The sequence below is a fragment of the Gallus gallus genome, chromosome 10 (assembly GCF_016699485.2).
Source record: "Gallus gallus isolate bGalGal1 chromosome 10, bGalGal1.mat.broiler.GRCg7b, whole genome shotgun sequence".
Lineage (NCBI taxonomy): Eukaryota > Metazoa > Chordata > Aves > Galliformes > Phasianidae > Gallus > Gallus gallus.
In genome coordinates this window covers 2,800,749-2,820,066 of record NC_052541.1, presented here as the reverse complement: position 1 = coordinate 2,820,066, position 19,318 = coordinate 2,800,749, and the positions used below count along the sequence as shown (strand labels likewise).

The 19,318-nt window shown below is 53.6% G+C and overlaps 1 protein-coding gene across 10 annotated transcripts in view; it reads right to left on the bottom strand.

Annotated features, from left to right (window-relative positions):
- The window catches only part of LINGO1 (leucine rich repeat and Ig domain containing 1), a 99,938-nt gene that overhangs the window by 42,951 nt on the left and 37,669 nt on the right, over positions 1-19,318 (bottom strand). The window contains exon 1 of one of the 10 annotated variants that reach the window (XM_046899000.1): positions 2,699-4,157. The exons of the other annotated variants lie outside the window; for them this stretch is intronic. The gene's annotated coding sequence lies outside the window, so the exon portion shown is untranslated. Of the gene's footprint in view, positions 1-2,698; positions 4,158-19,318 lie in introns of those variants that run through there. 10 annotated transcript variants of the gene reach the window in all.

Here is a 19,318-nt window from a genome sequence, read left to right as displayed (position 1 = left end):
GGAGTGGCTGCAGCTCCTGGGCTGCAGGAAAGACACCAACTGCACCATTGTGAGCCCCGACACCTGTAAGCCTGCAGCACGGGCCAGTAGCATGTCCTCAAGTGCAGCCCCAGGGACAGCCTCCCACACGGGTGCTGAAGATGGGGGCTTGGGCCACCATGCTGCTCCCCTGCATGGCACTACCGCAGCTGAGAACGTGCCTGTGCCCAGCGGAGGGTCCCAGCCACGGTACCAACCACATCTAATTCCTATTACCCAAACATCTCCCCATCTGTCTGCCTCTCTCGCACTGCGGTGTGCCAGGGCTGCCTGATATCAATGGCACTCTAATTTCATCATTCCCAACTTATTTAGAGCAATTAGGAGGCAATGAGTGCACGCCGGGGGCCACGTTGCACTTGAACAGCATCCAAGGGTTACCGCAGCGTCGCGGGGGGCCTTCCGATGGAATTATCGGCCTGCAGAACCGACCTAAACAAGGAGCGAGGTAACCCCCAACGGGAGGATGAGGTTCTCCCTAATCCTACAGGTCCCTTTTTAATTTGAATCAGCCAACAGGTTTAAAGAGATGCTATTACTCATCGAATTAGCGAAAAGGCGGCATCTCCAGCTGGAAAACACCAACAGATCTCTGCCTGCAGTGAGGTTTTAGCACCGGGTGTAGAGGTAAAACCGAGCAGCTTTGGAAACCCTACGCAGGAGGACAAGCAAAAAGGAGAGCCACGCAGCCAGCTTGCAGCCCTAGCATCCCCATTGCTGCTGAGGAGTGCAGGACGGGATGTCCTCACTGCCCACCCTGCCGCGTGCCCACGCTCCTCGCGCAGCCTCCCTCAGTGCTGCCTGCGTGAGAAAAGCAGTGGCCTATTTTTCGCGAGCACAGCCTCCAGCCCAGAGCACAGTGCACGCAGGTCTGATGTAGGATGCTTCCGACACATCCGGAGGGACTACGGGAACCAGCTGGGGAAGAGCAGACTGAGTGGGCAACCTGAGTCACTTCACTGCTTACGGAAGTGTGCATAAGCATCTTCCATTTGAGCACAGCTCAGCACCGCTCCTGATGACTCTGGGGACCTGGGGAAAGTGCATCTCCTCCAGCACACTCCACTGATGCAGAACAGCTGTGCATCACCGTTCCTGCCTGGGCTGGGCTGTCTTTTCTACCAGATAAGAGTCACAAAAGCACGGTCCCAAGCAGTCGACACGACCTCACCGATGCCATCAGCACCACGTGCACAGCTGCTCCCGGATAGCAGGGAGTGGGCAACAGTAACATATGGAAAGCACCAAAAGATGAACTGCTAACAAGACGTATTTTCTAACGCCATCCAGTTATGATCTATTGATCCCGCACCAGAGGCTTGACTTTTCCTCTGCAATACTAATCTATGTCACTCACACATTCCGGGAACTGCAGATTGAATGAGTGCCATTACACTAAAATTAGATATTACAATTAAGTGCAACAGGCCTGACCCTGCAAGGTGCTCGAGAGCCAGTGCAGGCGAACAGTGACTTCCAGCACAAGGAGCACACGAGCTCAGGCACTGGGGTTGTGCATGCAGTGTGGCACATGCACCGGGTCCTGTCCTGCAGGTAACAGCCCTTCCCAGGATGAAGCTCACTTGGGTCCATCTGGGAACGTGAGTGAAGTCCTACCCACAGCCAGGGAATCCCAAAGAGGACGATGTTCCCAACTCCACCCAGCGCAGCATGAAGGCAGCAGCCTGCTCACCCCACCAGCTGCTGGGAGCTTCCCCTGACATTCCTGCAGCTCCTGCAGCGCCCCAGGTGAGATGCTCCTCCTGCAGACCCACAGATACCCCTGCCCCATAGCAGCCAGGCAGGGACACAGGCATGGCAGGGCACTGCTGGCCCCTCCTGCACTGCGTGCCCACACTGAGGTTAGCACAAACCTCAGAGCACGGCTCCGGTAGGGGCTCTGTGTACAGGGCAGCCAAGCTGTCTAGTAGAAGGTTTTCCAATAGCTGAAAATGCTCCAACAGGGTTTTGGCCAAATATTTTTGATCCCTTTTGAAAACAAGGCCAATCCATAGTTGCTTTAACGATCCAATTGACTGTTCCGCACTGAGTGCTAATAGAGACAAGTTGTCTCCTTTAGACCACTATATCACAGCTGAGAGCATCAGGAGGGGAAGATGATGGGCGCGGAGAGGAAGAGCATCCTTCCTCTGCTCCTCTCCAGCTGCTAATAGGAGTTCCAGAGCTCCCCGCATGCCATTACATCAGTGCTGCACAACAGCAATAAAGCCCTGAAACAACACATTATGTATTTGCTGAACTACACGCCACACAAAACACCATCCCCAGGACACACATGAGCACTCAGAACAGCAAAGCTGAGGGCTGGACAAAGCCCCAGGCTGGGCTGGCACGCACGGTGCCCTCAGTTGGGCTGGGCGCATGAGAGCTGGCACACAGGGAGCTGGCAGGTGATCTGGAGATGGCATCCTCATCCTCTCTGCCAGCACACAGCCAAGCCCCAGCCACAGCAAGGCCAGCACAGCAGCCAGCATCACGGGGAACACCATGACCAGAGAGAGCTACCCTGAGCCGCGTGCTCCCCCATGCCTTCATACTTTCAACACCTGTCCCTGCAGCACGGGGCTGACATGGAGCCTTCAGTGGGAAACTGTCATGATGGCTTTGATGGGATGGAATAAGCGGGCTTTAAACAGACCTTTTCCTTGCCTGCTGCACACAGGTGGCTGCTTCCTCATCCTGTTCTTCAGGCTCTGGTGGGCCCATGGCACGTTCCCATAGCCAGGCAGGTGGCGAAGCCACTGGGCTCTGCCACACTGAGGGCACCAGGCACACCCTGGTGAGAAGGGCCCCACTGGCCAATGTTGCCAGGCAGAGGGCAAGCAGACACCTCTCAGGCAGCCACATCCCAAGGCTGTGGGATGCACTGTGGCACTGGGATGAGCATAGCATTGGGATGTAGCATGGCACTGGGATGCACTGCAGCCCCCATGCCTGGGCATCACCCAGGGACCGGCGGCGAGCGGAAGCGCAACGCCTCACAAGTTTGGTTCTTTATTGTGTCACACAGAACAGCTCTGACCTTTTCAACGTTCTGTATGTTCATTGGCTGCCGCTTCCCCTCGGTCCCAGCAGGCTCATTAGGCAGCAAGCGGAGCCAAGAGCGGCTCCGGCAGCCAACGTCACCGCAGTGCACCAAAAGGTCGGGCATGGGGCTGAGTGATGCTTCTATGCAGCTGAGCAGGATGGGGAGCTGCAGCCCAGGGGTGCCCAGCTCCACAAGTGGCACAGCACGGAGCCACAGTGCTCCCATGGCACTGGCAGCGGGGTGAGAGCTGAGGACATCCCCTAGAGCTGCTGGGGCACAGCACCAGCTGCTGGCTGCTCCCTGTGCCCAGCAGTTGCAAGGATGGCAGGCGAACACCAAGTGCAGTGACAGCGACGTCCTGAGAATGGGAAAATATCACAGCTCTGGCAACAAGTACTCAGATTTTTTCTAAATAATGCTAGATTTTAGACTTATTTAAGAAAAAAAAAAAACTGGATCTGGGCAAAGAAGTGCATTGACATTAGTGACAGATGGGATGGAAAAATTTTGTTTGGAAAAAATATCATCTTTTGAGTCACATGCATGCAGCAAGGAAAACAACTTAACCCCTCTGTGACGAGCTGTGGCACAGCAGCAGAGCCAGGTCCTGGCAGTGCAGAGCCAGGTCCCAGACCTGTTGGGTCAGCGGTGGCCAAGGTGGAACGAGCAGAGGAAGGTGGAAATGCCTACAAAGAACTGCTTCTTTCACTCCCAGAGCTGGGCAGAAGCATGCTGGTGTGCAGCCCATCGGATCCCAACGGCCAATGGGTTTTGCCCCAAACCAATGGGTTTTACCATCCTACGGTGATGGGGCTGTGCCACGCCAAGCTCTGGGGACTACACCATCCTTCCTTCCAACCTCACACACCACTTGGCCAAGCCCACCCATAGAACAAGGTCTGCACGATCCATCACCTGCACAGCGCCTTGGAGCAGGGATGGGCTGTGTGAGAGCTTAGCGGAGAGGAAGAGCGTTCAGGAGAGCAGACCTGCAAGCAGCAGGTTTTCTCCTGGGAAGCAGAGGCCAAGCAAGGAGCTGTGTTTGCCCACAGAAGGCGGGCAGAGGGGAGGGAGCTACAAAGCGTTTGCCCTTGCGGTGCCACCGACTGGAGACGAACTCCCACCGCCGCTGTTCTGACAGCCCGAACGCGCTCGCTCGCACAATATCTCTGTCTTGTTAAAGGTAATTACAGTTCTTCCTGTGTAATGAGATGGTTTTTAAAGGCCATTCAAAAGAAATTTTCTATAATGAGGTTAAGGGTTTTATGGTGTTATACATCAAGGGAGCTGGTAATTGGTGGGATCCAGGCAGCATCCTGAAGCAGGGAGATAGGAGGTTTTGTGAATAATAGGCTAGCACAGAGTGCAGAGTCTCCAAAATGTTTTGGTTCTGTAGGAGAGGGAGCATAAAAGTGGAAGAAGAGGAAGAAAGGAGCAGGCAGAGAGCTGGAAGCTGACAGCTTCTGCAGGACCATGGTGGTGCCTTGCATGCTGCCTTGAATGGTGGGCTCATTATCCCCGGGCACTCACGGCAGCTCCATGCACTGTTGCAGGCCTGCAGCCTGTCTCCATGTTTAGGCAGAGCTGGTGGTGGTTCAGACAGTGCTGCAGGCGAGCGCCAGGGAGCTGAGCTCAGGCAGAGGCTGTTTCCTTGCCACCAGCAGCTCCCTCGCACAGCGCATTCTCTCGGGATCTCCAGCCCACTTGTTTGTGTTGAAGAGGCAGGCGTAGCGTGGAGAGACAAGTATCTGAACTCTGGGAGCCTCAAGTGCTTGTCTGATTGGGAAATCAGCCTGGAGGTGCGGGAAGGCTCACCCAGCGCTTGTGCAGCCGTGCTGAAGGAGCGGACAAGTGCGCAGGGGGTGACAGCAAGGATGCTCGTTGCCTTACTCCCACCTGCACTGTGAGGATTGCTGGTGAGTGGTGGGGGAGTGGCTGTCCTGCTGGAAAACCTAGATTTTCCCTCAACACATCAGCTGAACCTTCTGTAAACTTCAGAAGATATGTTAATAGGGGTTTTTCCTTGGTTTGCTTCAGTCTTCCCTGTGTTATCTCCCACCCATAGCACCAACCAGCCCCAAGGCTTACAGCATCACAAAATCATAGAACACTGAACATTGGAAAAGACCTCCAAGATCATCTAGTCTAACCCAACTCGACTGTGCCCACTGACCACATCTCTCTCCGTGCCACATCTCCACAGTTCTTGAACACCTTCAGGGGCGATGACTCCACCACCTCCCTGGGCAGCTCTGCCACAACCTGACCACTCTTTTGGAGAAGTGTTTCCTGATATCCAACCTGACCCTTCCATAGTGCAACTTGAGGCCATCACCTCTCATCCTATCACTGTTACCTTGGAGCAGAGGCCCGACCCCCACCTCACCACAACCTCCTTTCAGGGAGTTGTAGAAGACAGTAAGGTCTCCCCTGTGCCTCCTCTTCTCCAGACTAAGATGCCCATGTCTCATTGGGGTGGTGGAGCTGGCTGCCCAAGGGATGGATATGAGCAAGGACATGCAGTGCAGCACCTCTCCATCACCACGAAGCGGGACACGGTATGGGCTGGAAGGAAGCGGGTGGGCTGCTCAGGGTGCTCCCAGCTTCCTGCTCCCACCAGCATACCAAGGAGAAGGAAATATATCCCCAGCCCTTAATTCCAAACCACACTGAGTGCATCATGCAAGACACTACCGGTTGCTGTGTACCATACTCATCTCACTCTGCCTGAGGAGATGCATTTAATACCCTGCCTATTTATGCTTTTTAAAGACCAATTAAATATTAAAGGCATTTATCAAGGTTTAACGCTGCCGATGGCCGCCCACGATGGCGGTGCTTGTGGTCGTGGTGGAGGGGAGAGGGGAGAGGGGCATCCGGGGGCACCCGGCGCTCCCACCCGGGCACCGCAGCCCTGAAATCACAGCCACTGCCTGCACAGAACCTGCTGGGGAATTTGTCGCCTGAATGTGTTCTCATCGGTAAATATCAGTTTGTAGCAATTCAAAGCCTTCCAAAAAAAAAAGGGATCAATTGTGACAAATTACCCATTTCACAAAAATTCCGGAGGAAGGCTCGGAGGGGTCAGAATGTCCCATTTTTGACACGTTCAAAATGAAAGAAAATCAATTTGTATTTTTTTTTTAGGTTAATAAATCCAAGGTAATGTATAGTTTTGCAGAAAGGACTAGAAATGAAAAGCAACTATCAAAATGTTTTGAAATTATTTAAAGAACCCTATTCAGTGGAATCAAAAGTGTTTTTTTTTTTTTTTTCCAAGACAATTTTTTCTTTCTTCTGCTTTCGAATTTTACATCTCTGTTGCTGTCACTGGTGGGAACTCCTCCCTGTTACATCCCAGAACTGTAGAGCTGGGGAGAGCCTTCCTCAGTGGGCTCCGGCTGTGCTTGCACAACCTCACATTGATTGTCGTGGCTGCAGACATCACAACAGGAGACAGAGGGCTCTGCTAAACTCTGTTGCCTGGGGGGGCCCAGGGGGCACTACCCCTTTCCCTGTAACCCCAGTGCTTTGGACACTGGGACAGGGCACGGCGGCTGGCACACGGATAAGCAGCACTTGGCAGTGGGCATCCGTGAGAAGATAAAGGCAGTAGAAGGGGGGAAATACGCTGATGGAAATAAACGAGGCTGAGGTAATGAAGCAACATCCAGCACAGAGGAGCAGGCAGGCAGGCAGATCAAACAGCAGCTGGGCAGGGCAGCAGCCATGGGAGAGCTGCTCCCCGCCTTCCCCACATTTCTCCCCCTCCTCTCATGCCCTGCTCCCCCTGCATGAATCTTTCATCCCGACTAACGTCTCTCTTCATAAGGAGTGAAAGAATTAAATATTTCACGAGACTGCAGTCAATCTTGCAGGGCCTTTCTGTTGACATTTCCAACATATCTTTGACATTGCTTTCTCATTCCCTCCTGGTGGAGCAGGGAGCTCTGCACAAAGCCCATTACACTCCGCACAGAGGGGACGCCAGGGCCTATTCCAGCTGCCCTAATGGGAAGCGAGATGGAGGCAGCAGCCATTCACCGATCTCCATTCCCATCCTTTTCTCTCCCTCCCAGCTCCCACACACAGACAATGCTGTCCCTTCACTTTGTCCTTCCTTGCAACATAGGAAACACTGATGGACATTTCTTCCCCAGCACCGAGTTATCCGAGGGCCTCTCAAACACATTAAACCATCTTCAATGGTTTCCCAGGTGCTCTCCAGGGTGCTGCCAAATCCACAGCATCCTTTTTACATCCCAGTAGTTGGATCCCATAATCCACAGCACATGGAACATCTGCATCAGGGCTGGGCAGTGTGGAGTGTGCATCCACCACCACAGTGTGCCCTGGCTGCAGTGGGTGTACAGACCTCTATTCCCATGCCCTATAGATCATAGGATCATGGGTTCATAGGTCCACTGAACCATAGAATCATGGAACAGTTGGGTTGGAAGGGAACTCAGAGCCCACCCAGCCCCACGCCCTGCTGTGGGCTGGTTGCCCCCCACCAGATCAGGCTTCTCAGAGTGCCTCCAATCCTAGCCCCAAGAGAGCAGCATGCTAGGGGAAAGCAGGAAGGCCCCATCCCATTCTCGCAGCCCCCCAGGCCTGCAAGCAGTGCAGGCTGGAACAAGAAGTGGGCTCAGAGCTCCTCACCAAGGCTGAAGAGCTTCGCAGAACCATCTCCTTTTTAATGAGGCTCTACAAATTGTTCTCCAGTTCCTCTGGTGTGTTGGTTGAACAAATCCCATCCTTCTTTTTAAGTTCTGTATTTAAAGATACATTTAATCCCCCCATTAAAACATTTCCCAATTCCTAATAAAATTACAGAACTAAGATTTCTATTTAGTTCTACCTATCTGACTCAAATTCTTATTGCAACCTTTGTCTTCTTTAGATCGGCACAGATTGATGTTTGTAGATCAAAAGGAAATATTCATGCTCATTGGTGCTTCCCCTGGAAACTCCCACGACCCACGCGAGCTCAGATGGCTCCAAGTAAAGCCAAAAAACTGCACACTGGAAAGGAGTTGCCACTGTGTATGGGCAAAAGAAAGGGAGCAGCGGGGCCATGTGCCCAACCACGTGTTGTTCTGCCTGGTGGCATCACACAGCCCAGAGCAGAGCTTCCCAAGGCAGAGCTGCACCCCAGAGATGCCCACTGCACAGCATGGGGAGTCCCTGCCCACTGCACCTGTTCCTTAGCCACAGTGGTGCCAAGGGGACAGCACTGGGGCCATCCCCATGCCTTTGGCTGGGAGCCACAGGGTAGGGAGCTTGCTGGAAGGTTGGGTGAGATGATCCCATTGATTTCCTTGGGTGTTAAATCTCCAGGAATAGAAAAACGGCTTGCCTTGCAAGGAAGTATTTTGCAGTTTATGTGGCAGTTCTCTTCCCTGCTAATTTTTGCTTTGTCAAAGATACTGGAAAGTATTTCTTCTGACTGACAAAGCGGTGGGATTTATGAATAGGGAAATTAAGAATAAAGAGGGAAGAAATAAGTCTGTTGATAAAAAAGCTGAATAATTCAGCTGAGGATCAGTTCCTTCAGTCGATTCCCCCAGAATTTGAATGAAATCATTTTTACTTAAAGTAAGTTTGTCTTTTGGGTTGGAAACCTGCGAGCCGGAAAGCAACATATTTGCATTTTGCTTTCCAATACATAAACCGAGACTTCATTTTGTAGGCTTTCTTGTTGAATAATCTGCTCTAATTTAATTGGAATTTGAATCCTATAAAAAGCATTTTCTACTTAGGTTTCCACTGATCTTCAGTATTGAGATTTTGTGATCTGAAAAAGCAATATGTCTGTGTTTGCTTATTATCATACTCAGAGGAGCTTCATTGTTTTCTCCTTTTCTGCTGAATAATCTGTTGAATCTAAAATGCGGTTTTCGCTTCGCTCCTTATTGGTATTTTTATTTTAAAATGTTATGATATGAAGAGCAATTTGTTTGTATTTTCTGCTGGGAAGTGTGTTCTGTCGAGTAACAGGGGGCTGATTCTGTCAATGTTTACAGGAGAATCTAAGTCAACAGCATTACTCACGCAATTAGTCCTACCTGGCCCTAATCACTGTCTACAACTCCCTGACAGGAGGTTGTGGTGAGGTGGGGGTTGGCCTCTGCTCCAGGTAACAGCGATAGGATGAGAGGAGATGGCCTCAAGTTGTGCCAGGGGAGGATCAGGTTGGGTAACAGGCAAAACTTCTCAGAAAGAGCCATAACGCATTGGAATGGGCTGCCCAGGGAGGGGGTGGAATCACCATCCCTGGAGGTGTTCAAGCAATGCATAGATGTGGTACTGAGGAACATCAGTGTTAGTGGTTGGTGGATGGTTGGACTAGATGATCTTAGAGGTCTCGTCCAACCTTAATGATTCTACAGTTCTGCGTCTCTTTGCAATGGGAAATGCTGGTGAACATCCACTGGGCAAAACCAATGTGACTCTGGCGCTAAGCTTGTATGGATGTATAGGAAACAGATCCCTGCTGGCCTGCAGTCCCACGTGGATAAACCAGCCCTGTCTCATTTACCAGCCTCATTACACCAGGCCCGTGCGCAGACTGCTGGCTTGGAGCAGCGGATCGCTGCCAGGGCAAGCACAGCCTGGCACGTAATGTAATCACAGCTGCAATCACAAGGAATTAAAGTGAATTTATACATGCAACAGTCACCCGGCTCTGGGATATCAATAATACAGCAGCAGAGGAGTGAGTCGGTGGCCGGATCCTGTTCTGTGTGCTCAGACCATCACTCAGCAGCAGGCAGCACGCAGCCCATGGGCGGTGGCAGCTTGCTGCTCGCAAGCAAAACGGACAGCAGGAGCGCTAGGGGGAACAGAGCATTTTATTCGGTGCATCAACAGAAAGGGATTAATAGAAGACAGTGATCCTTCGAGCAATGTCTGGGTAAAATATCACCAAGGGGATGGGAAAGCTACATTGACTGTGAAATAATTCCAAAGGGCAATACCATAATTTTGGTATCGTTTCTGTCCCACGGGTGCTATTTCACCACTGCTGCACTCCAAACAAAGGCATGCAGCACTGCTGATGAGGCTCCTTTTGCTGCAGCTTGCCTCTGGGTCTGAGCACAGCCTGGCCACGGCTTGGCGAAGGGTACCTGACAACACACTGCTTGTTAGCTTCTCCATCACCCTGCTTGGAAAACTAAGCATGGGGGTAAGGAGAGAGAGCCACGGGGCCTTCCTGTTAGCAGTCAAAGCTCATGTGAATGCTGAATGTGCTCACAGGGCACACTCACAGGGAGCCATGCCATGGGCTGGGCTCAGGCAGCGTCCCTGCACACACGTATGCACACATAGCTATGCAACGTGCTGGAGCACAAAGCCCCTGCTCCAGACTTGAGGCAACAAGCAGATGGCTCCCCAGCACTCACATTTTACAGCATTACAGCTCCTGCTCTGCTCGTGCAGTAAACATTTTCTGGTTTATTGCGTGAGAAAAGGTGGATAATGCAGCTTTGCACAGTTATAAATTTCCTGCGTTATCTGTTTGTTGAATACTTTCTTGGGGGAGGGGAGGGCATTTCTATTCTTGATTGCCATCCTGCAGGACTCTGATTTTTCCCTGCATCCCAGTAGGCTTGTGCCTCTGTTGTATATATACAGATTGCTATAGCTCTGTCACTCTTTGTGGGTTAGCAGGAGATGGAAGGCTGTTATGCAGACATCAAGGGCTGTGTTTGCATGCTGGTAAACATGAGAGCAAGAGGGATTTCTGATGGTATTAGAAACCACAAGATCTCTGCAGACACGAGGATGTAAGCGTTCCTGGAGGCACAGGTCTGGCTGTCAGCAAGGCAATTAGACCTGGTGCTTCTGCCAGTCTTAGGGACACCTCACAGGAGATCCCCATGTAACTCTAAACCTAAACCTAAGCTCAACCCTAACCATAACCCAAAAGCGGTACAATGGCATGGAATGGAATGGAATGGAATGGAATGGAATGGAATGGAATGGAATGGAATGGAATGGAATGGAATGGAATGGAATGGAGTGCAATGCAATGTCTAACCCTAACTCTAACCCTAACCTTGGGCCTCATCCAGCAGTGGCACTCCCAAACCTTGGGCATCCTCATAGGGACAGGTCTGGTGTGTCCCACCTGCCACCAGGGTGCTGCTCGTCCCAGTGGGGACTCAGCAGCTCAGCAACAGGGGAAGGAGATGATCTGAAGGAGACAGCACCGTGCCTTGCTTTACATGTACTGCAATTACCGCACTGGCATTTTCCCTGCGTTGAGAAGAAAAATGTCAATAAGGAACAAGTTATTAAACCAGCAAGAGAGTGGAAATGGCAAGGGTTCCCTGAGGCTCGGGGCTGAGCGTTATGGCAAACGCCCCTGAGGTCCCCGGGCTCTGCTCCTCCTGCTCCCCTCGAGGCCGATCCCTCTCCCCATCACCGTGGGGTGCAGAACCAGCCCAGTGTGGGCACTGCAGTGCTGTGTCAGCCTGCTGAGGGGCTGCTGGGGACCGGAGCAAGCAGTGTGTGCCACCTTGGGTTGTCAGCCTCCAGGCGAAGCCCTCCCCGCTCCCCGCCATCCTGAGCGATTGCATTTTTCTCTTTTAATGAGGCTTTTCTGTCTCAAGTGAAAAACCTTGCCTTTTCCTTTCCAAGCCTCTCGTCGGTGCCCCGCTGAGCTTTCTGCCTCCACCAGCAGAGCCAGGAAAACCCCAGGGAACGACAGTTTGAAAGAAGCCGAGTGGTTCCCCACCATCTCTCAGCTTGGAGGCTTCTGCATTGAGCAGAGCTCTCTGCGGGGCACACATTGGGACCCCAGTGCCAGCACAGACCCCGCAGTGCCAGGCGGTGTGAGCAGGGTGCCCACAGCACCATCCTGCCGGGGTGCCGGGGTGAGGCAGCCCCTCAATGCGCCCCCGCTCTCCTGTCCCCCCCAAGTGCCTCCCCTCCCCCTGTTTTTAATTATCAAAGCAAAAAAAAAAAAAAAAATTAAAATAAAATAAAATAAAATAAATCACCGCCCTCCAGGAATTAATTAGTGATTCATGTTGGAGCCTTGGCAAATCTCCCTGTGCAGAAGTTCAAAGTAGGAACAATAAGTATTTGGCAAGGAGGAGGCAAGCGGCTCGTGCTTGCAGCGTATGGCGTGTGTGGTATGGAGTGGTGGCATGGGCACAGGGGTCCCTGCCCTCAGTGTGGGCACCCCACAGCCAGCACTGCCATGCACGCCCATCCTCCCCAAAACCTGGGCCTGGGCAGAGAATGAGGGTAAAGCGAGGCTTGAAATGCAATTAATAGATGTCATGGGACGTGCTCTTGCAAGCCCAGCACAAACGGGGCTTGGATAATTGGCGCTGAGACACATCTGTCAGGGAGATGGTGTGTCCTCCCTAAGCAGAGGGCAGGGGAGCTCACCATGGACCTTCCCAGTGGGCACACACTATGTTGGATGGTACAGCCCAGCAGCATGCATGATGCCAGTTCTTACTGAAAAAAGCAGCGGCTTTCTGCCTATGCACATGCACAGATGCATGCCTCTGTGCTCAGGTGCCCCTCTGCAGAATGCATGGAGTGGAAAAGCCACCCATTTGTTGGGAACTGCTCTGTGTGAGGCTCCTAAATTAAAAGTCTTCCTTGGCTCCGAGCGAAATGAATCCAAATCATCTGCAGAACAGGGCCCAGGAAAAGCCAGAGCACCGCCTCTGCTGGGAGACATTGCAGTAAGGGGAAAAGGCTTTCATTGCTCAAACAGCAGACCATAAAAAAAGAAAACGTTAACTATAACCTGGATGTGAAATTAAAACATAAAAGTCAAAACACGTCGCATCGCTGAGATGCATTTGAATTTCCTGGACACTGTCAACAGACGGAAGTCAAAATGATTTGCTTCAAGGCTCTCCCATCTGAATGCTGCGTGCTGCTCTTGATAATGCGAGCTGATAAAAAATGTATTTTCCAACAGAAAATTGTATCCCAGTACCTCTGCCTCCATTCCCAGCCTGTACAATGCTCTGCCTGCCCAGGGCTGGAGCACAGAGCCCTGTGGTTGCAGAGGATCCAGGTCCCCATAGCACAAAGGGCAGCACTCAACGTGCAGGAAAGCACTGCTGTGGGTAGTTAAGCATCTGCACGTGGCTTTGGAAACTGCAGCCATGTCAGAGCGTTATAACTGTGGATAAACATAGTGGAGCACAGTGCAGAGCATGGTGGGGCTCTGATGCCTGCTTCCCAGCGCTCGCTGGGAGCAATGACAGCGGGACGGGCAGCCAGGGCTGTTGGCTTGGCAAAAAGCAGATCCAGGCCAGGGTGCGCCACGCTGAGCAGGGCAACCACCGGGAGGGCAGAAGGTTTGCCCTGCTGCCTTCCGTTGGGCTCGCAGCGCCTGGCCGGAGGTTCATCTTGGACTGGATGCCTTCCCAGAGGGTTCCTCCAGCACTGCCAGGCTCAGGAGCACCTGTGCAAGCAGTGGGAGAGGAGTTTGTGCGGATGTTGTTCCTCAGGGGCACAGTGGAGGTGCTGGATTGTGGCAGCACCACATTACGGAGCCAACCCAGCTGGTGGCAGGGCAGCCACAGCGACGTGGCGTGGCCTGAAGGATGGGAGAGGGGAGGCATCGGGAGGGCTGAGCAGCACCAGGAGGGTTAACTGGCAGCCACGGGAGCAGAAAATGAGGTTCCAGTTATTAGCTGATTTATTGGTCTGTCCTCAATTGGCACTCAGGACTCAGAAGAAAATGTTCCACTCCAAAGCATTAAGCATCTTCAAAGAGCAGAAGCATTAAAAATTGAAATCATAAAATAGACATGTAAATATAGCAGAGGTAAACGGGGCAGCGAGAAGAGGCACGGAGCCCAGCCTGGGGGCGGGGGGCAACCATGGGGCGCAGACACACGGGGCGAGGGAGCCGGAGGGCACAGGTGGGCACCCCAAATGCTGCAGGGCTGACACCCAGCTGCTCCTCCTTGCCAGGTGTTTCCACGAGCCTTGTTCCCATAGGACTTGGCAGCTGGTGCGGTGACCCAGCTGCCCCGCATCGTGGCAGGGGTCACAGCTGGCTGCGTGTGGCTCCAACACCTGGCCCATGGGGAACCACTGTGCCCTCCGGTGCCCCAGTGTCCCCAGGGCACATCCCAGCAGAGCAGCCAGCAGGAGGGCCAGCACCCTGCCCCGTGCCCTGGCAACAGCCCAGCCCTCTTGGCACCGCTACCTGTTTTTCCCCTCCAGGCAATTTTTCTTAATTGGGAGCTTGTTAATTACCCCACTACTTTGCAGAGGAAATAAACAGCAATTAGAGACACGAGCGGCATTTCTACTGGCTGGCGCCTCGCCGTGCTGCCAATGCTCCCCTGTGTGGCTCTGGGCAGGCATGCAATCCTTGCCCAGGGCTGCAGGAGTGGCACACCATCCTGCCCTGCATTGCCCCATAGCCATCCATCGCTGGGAAAAGCCCACTTTCCTGCACAACAGAAGGCTGGTGCTTTTAAAGAGAGCATCGGAGCTGTTCTTATTAATCAGAACTGCTATAAAGAAGGCATTTTTAATTAACATAATTATCCCGTTTGAGAGAAGCAGCCTGCACCTCGCAGATACTTTTCAAACTAAAGATGCGGGCTGTCACAGTCAGTCATCATTAAGCAAAACGAGACGCTTTGCCTTGCCGATCCACCCCTGCCTCCCCTTTCCTATTGCAAACCCTTGTGAGTTGAGCGGAGACAGCTTTGGGCTTTGTGGTCCCCTCTATCCCAGCGTCCCTGTCCCCATATCCCTGTCCCCATATCCCTCTCCCCCTGTTCCTGTCCCCCTGCACCCACGCCCTCCTGTAGCTCGAGGTACACCCCCAGCTGCAAACAGGCGGCCCAGGAGGCAGAGGTGGCTATGAAAAGCTGCAAGATTTGTAGGGCTTTGTTTCCAGCACTGTTGCACAGTCAACAGATAAAAGACTTGTTGTCGTTGAAAAACACCAAAAGGAAAAGCACTGAATGCCTGGTGCTGGGCTGCCAGCCAGCAGGGAGGGAAGGGAAGGGAAGGGAAGGGAAGGGAAGGGAAGGGAAGGGAAGGGAAGGGAAGGGAAGGGAAGGGAAGGGAAGGGAAGGGAAGGGAAGGGAAGGGAAGGGAAGGGAAGGGAAGGGAAGGGAAGGGAAGGGAAGGGAAGGGAAGGGAAGGGAAGGGAAGGGAAGGGAAGGGAAGGGAAGGGAAGGGAAGGGAAGGGAAGGGAAGGGAAGGGAAGGGAAGGGAAGGGAAGGGAAGGGAAGGGAAGGGAAGGGAAGGGAAGGGAAGGGAAGGGAAGGGAAGGGAAGGGAAGGGAAGGGAAGGGAAGGGAAGGGAAGGGAAGGGAAGGAGTGGCTGTAAGAGCAGGCACCAGCTGTGTGAGCATCCCAGCCCCATCCATGCCACCCTCCTCCTCCTGCCTGGGCTCCCACTGATGGTTGGACTAGATGATCTTCATGGTCTTTTCCAACCTTAGTGATTCTATGAACCCAGTTCATTGCTTTTAGAAGGTATTTTAGTGGCATCTACGCTGTTTTGCTAACATTTTGCCTTAATGTGCAGCGTAATAGACTGATCACAAGGAGGGCTTTTAATATAAACCTCCATGGTTGATAAAGAATGGCTCCAATTGGGTGGGTATGCCCTGGAAATGCACAGTGCTGATGGAGATGCTCATACCGCGTTTTTCCTGCCAACCTTCCACCTGCCACACGGTATGGGCAGCAGCCACCTGCAGCTAGAGCAAAGCAAAGCCTCCAAAATGAAGATTTTTAGTGGTTTTCTCCATTTTTGACCAGGTTTCCCTACGAAAGCGAGGTTTCTGCAGTCACGCGCTCAGCATGTTGCCTGTCTCCCCCAGTCCCTCTCCAACTCGGCAGTCAAACTCGATAGGAGGTGAGTGACAGCTAGAAACCTCAAAGACATTGAATTCCTGGAGGTTTGGTGGAAATGGGCAGGCAGGCAGAGATGAGAGCCCTGCTTGTTCGGCCCAGCCAGGCGGCAGCAGCCGGCTCTGCAGGGTCCACCAGTGGGAAGGAAAACCATGAAAGCTCCAACCCAGGGAACGGGATGAATGAAAGCACGCATCATTCTGGATACTGAAATCAGTCCATCTGAGGCATCAGCCCTGGAAAAGCAGCCTTCTATAGTGCTGACAGGTGTCTAACAGCCTGTTTCCAAATAGGAAATGCAATTTCCATGGGAAATTCTTTTCTTTTTGTCTCTCTTGGTGAAAGAATTAGAATATTCAGGAAAAAAAAACCACCCTTTCTGATGTGGCTCAGTGCAGACTGAAACATTTCAGCACAGAAAGCACAAAAGCACCTCCTGCGAGCAGCTTCCACGTGGAAATGTCCATGTCCCCTGCTTGCTGGGGAAGGTGTGAAGGGGAAGAAGAGCACGAGCAGAAGGCGGAGCGAACCCCAGGATTATTGCTGGGTTGGGTTCGCAGGGCACACGGGCAGACTTTATTTGCACGCAGGCTGTGAAGCACCCACTTAGAGATGCCTCGAGACCTACTTGCAAGACTAAGTAAAAATACCTCCCCGGGTCCTGGATCGACGGAGCTGGGAAGGAGGTTTCCAAAACGGGCTCGTCTCCCCGCCTGCGCGGAGGTTGGGGTTGCGACTCCCCAGGAAGCTGTTTGTAGGTCTCTGTTGGTGGGCTGCAGGCGCCCGCCTTCCCCAGCTGTAAGTAGGGCTCCCTCCTTCCCAGAGTGTTACGCAATGCGGCTCCCTGGCTGCATCCCTTCCCTCTGCTGCCCCGACTCGGCCGTGGGTTCGGGAAGCCTTTCCCCAGCCTCCAGCCGTGGGCACGTCTTATCAAAAGCCAAAGCTGAGGCCAGATGAACGGCGATGCTCATAAACGCCTTAGAAGGCAAATGTTAACGAGCACTGAGCGGAGGGCAAGAAAAGCCCTTAATCGCATTAGCTCCGCTGCCAGAGCTGATGAACATCCCCAGGCCCGGCTCCCGGCCCAGCCAGGCGGCACAGAGGCAGGCTGAGCTCCTAGCCAAGCTTAACCCCAAAGAAATGCCTCTTCTGAGTGGATGGTGCTGGCACCACGCGGCTCTGCAGTCATGAGTCCCACCGGGCTTCCGATGGCTCGACCGAGCAGGAGTGGGAGGCAGTGCCCAGCTCCCTGCTGAGGCACGTTGATAAACCAGAGCTGGGGATATGGGGCAGAACGGACCCCCCTTGGCAAGCATAGGGAGACCCCTCTGCATGGCGCTGGAGAAAGGAGCCTGCCTGGAGGAAGGCTTCTCCACACCATCATTACGCTGCGAGGCTGGAGGAGAGGGAGGTGCATTTATGCACTGCAGCTCGGCTTGCATAAATAAGCCATGTGCCAGGTTTTCATACTGGAAGCTCCGCTCCCAGCTCGTGTAACTGCCTGGGCTTTTTTATGCGGCCAGGAAATTATGATATAAAAATATACATATAAAAAATAACGGCTCTCCTCAGATCAGCGGCCACGTGAGCACAGCCTGCTGTGCTGCCCTGCCTGTGGTCCTGCTCGCCCCGCACACGCGCTCACGTGCCGCTCCACAACACACGGCGATGGGTTTTTTACGGCGCCAGTCTGCAGTTCCCCCTTGGGGGAAAACGTGGTTTAATTTTTATTATAACCTTAAAAAGGAGACTAGTGAGGCATCTCCTCCATAAATTTGGTAAGTGACATTTACTTCCGCGCCCGTTAAAGCTGCTGATGGACCAACCCAAGGAGCAGTGTCCCCTGGGCAGGGCACCTGCGGCTCAGCTCTGCCCCACGGCTCCCTCCATGTGCTCTCCATCCCCAGTGTGTGCCCCACTGGAGGGCTGCAGGGATGCCTTCTGGCTGAGGAACTGCACGCGTAGGGCCAAGGGACCCTACAGCAGCAGTGCCTTCCACCCTACAAGCGTTTCTGGCTGGCATGGGTTGTTGCCCATCCTGGCCAGGCTAGAATGGAGTTTACTGTGCGAGCGCAACAGATCTCCTTGGCCACCGAATCCGGCTCCCCGCTAGTCAGGAGCCTGCCAAGTTTCAATTTGAATACACATAAAAGACCTCAACAGCTGGGTGTTTAATTACAGGGCTAGGAATCAGGCTCTGCAGAGCCCTATCAGGTTATTGCAGCTCCCTCGAGCTGGCTGCGTGGTGTGCCAGGAGCGGCCCAGGGCAGCCCAGCAGCTCCCGCTCTGGCTGAGGGTGCAAAAGCTCAAGGAAGCAGAAAAACACAGTGAGCCAAAGGCAGAGCACAGAGCTCAGCCTCTTCCTTGGGCAGAGGCGTCATGGTGGCTCTGAGCACGCTGTGGGCGAGCTGCTCTGCCTCCTGTGGGTCTGTCCCTGGCAACGTCTGTCTATCCTGATCAGTAGGGCTCTCTCTGGGCAGCCAAGAGCCCGAGTGAGGACTCCACCATCACTGCACCACGGCGCCTGTGCAACTCTTTGCTCTGCTCCCCGCTATCCAGCAGCCCAAAGCTAGCACCCACTGCCTCCTCCAAGTGCTCCGAGCAGACAGAGCAGCGGAGGAGCCGGCAGCAAACGTGCGGCTTCCCCAGCACAGGGGGTTCGCTGGAAGGTGTCCAATTAGTTAACGAGCACTCCAGAGCAAAGCACTGTCAGCAGTCAGTAATTAATTGCCATAAGACAAGTGGCAGTGAATACATCTGAGCAACCCATGTCTGTCCTAGGCATGGACGTAAGAAAAGAGGATACGGGGACCAGCGTGACCCTGGAGCCACAGCGCCCAGCCTCTCCCAGCAGGGAGGGGGCAGGAGGAGCCTGGGCAGCAGGCAGAGAGCACAGGTTCAGCCCCAGACCCGTGCTGACACGGAGAGGGGCAGCACGCAGTCACAACGCAGGGCTTATCAATGGATGATCCGGATCCCCAAAGATGCGCATCGATCCGTCTGTGCAGCACCAGGAGCGGGCAGTACGCCCGCCGCCATCCCTGATGCCCCATATCCGATGCTGGTATATAAGGACACGGAGCACAGCCGAGCAGCCCTGCCCTGCTCCCACACTCTCGCAGCAGCACGTCACAGACGCGCACGCTGCTGCAGCGCACAGCCCGTGCGGGTTCTGCTTCTGACGAGCAGCGCTGCAGTCATTAAGGGAGAGAGAGACGTCAGCCCAGCCAGGCACCTCCCACTTCCACCAGCCACAAGCGCCATGGAAGGCCGGGGATCGTTTCTTCACGTGCTCACCCTACAAGCGTCGCTTCTGCTGGGGACGGCGGGCGCAGCGGGCGGCTCCGCTGGGCCGCTTTGG